A 1,407-nucleotide genomic window follows, 5' to 3' on the forward strand; every position below is an offset into this window, starting at 1 on the left:
TCGGGCTCCGTCCTGCACGTTCACCCGGTCTCAGCACACCCACGTCCCCTGACACGCTCCCTGGCACGCTGGCATCCCCTGGCACGCTCCCTGGCACACTGGCATCCCCTGGCACGCATATGCCTGCCCAGGGCCGGATTTGCTTCCAGAACCCCCCACCAAACCCTCCCCAAATTCAACCAACGCCTTCACCCCATCTCTCCCCCTTCCTGTGCCCTTCCCAGCGCCGTCCCAACCTCCTCTTCCTCCTCCTGCCTTCCCCTAAGCCCAGCGGGGTGAGCACAGGGCGCAGCAGCTCCCCGGGACCCCCGGGAAGCCCCCAGGGCTGTGCGGGACACAGGGACACAGACCTGCCCGTGGAGTCGAGGGCTGAGGGACCCTCGGCGCTGGTGGCTGCGGAGCAGGGACCCCTCGAGGCGTGGTGATGGCCGGCAGCGGTGGTGGGCAGCAGCAGAGGGCAGCGGTGATGGGCAGAGGTGGCGGTGGGCAGCTCCCCCGGCCCGGGCTCAGCCGGGAGGCGAAATACCGGGGCAGCAGCTGCTGCACGGCGCTAAATAAGGGGCTCTGCCCATGGCACGGCGTGGGTGGGCAAGAGGAGAGCTGCCAATGGGGGCCGGGGGGAGGTGGTACCCCCACCCTGCAGCTTCACGCCCACGCAGTGCTCGTCGTGGCACACACGGAGTCACACAGCGGCACACGCGTGCCCACGTAGGAACCCTGGGTGGGGGTCAGCACGCGGGCACGGTGCCCACCCTGGGTGGGGGTCAGCACACAGGCACTGTGTCCATGCAGAAACCCCAGAATGGGGGATCAGCACACGGGCACCGTGCCCACGCAGGAGCCATAGAATGGGGGGTCAGCACATGGGCACCGTGCCCACGCAGGAACCCCAGAATGGGGGATCAGCACACGGGCACCGTGCCCACGCAGGAGCCACAGAATGGGGGGTCAGCACATGGGCACCGTGCCCACGCAGGAACCCCAGGGTGGGGGTCAGCACACGGGCACCGTGCCCACGCAGCCCCCAGCCCCTCACTGTGGGCACTTCACCATGTGTCTGTTGGCACGTGTGGGGACACGCATGGAGGAGTGGTCCTGGTTGGATGCTGGGCGGTGCAGAGAGGATTTGGGGGTCTCAGGGGTGAGAGGGGATTGGCCAGGCTCCCACACACGTGTTCAGCTGCACACACGAGCACAGGTGTGCCCGCACACACACGCTCACAGGTACCTCACACCCTGCCCCATTGCAGCGTGCCCGGCCTGACCTCTCTCATGCCAGGATGTGCCAAGGTGGAAGATGGGGAGGAAAATTTGGGGGAAAACAGAGGGGCACAAGGAAAGAGGGAAGGACTGGGCCAATAAATGACAGCCAAGGACTCCATCCGAGCAACAGGCAGCGGTGACTGC

Source organism: Geospiza fortis, unplaced genomic scaffold (genome assembly GCF_000277835.1).
Source record: "Geospiza fortis unplaced genomic scaffold, GeoFor_1.0 scaffold82, whole genome shotgun sequence".
NCBI classification, from domain to species: Eukaryota; Metazoa; Chordata; class Aves; order Passeriformes; family Thraupidae; genus Geospiza; species Geospiza fortis.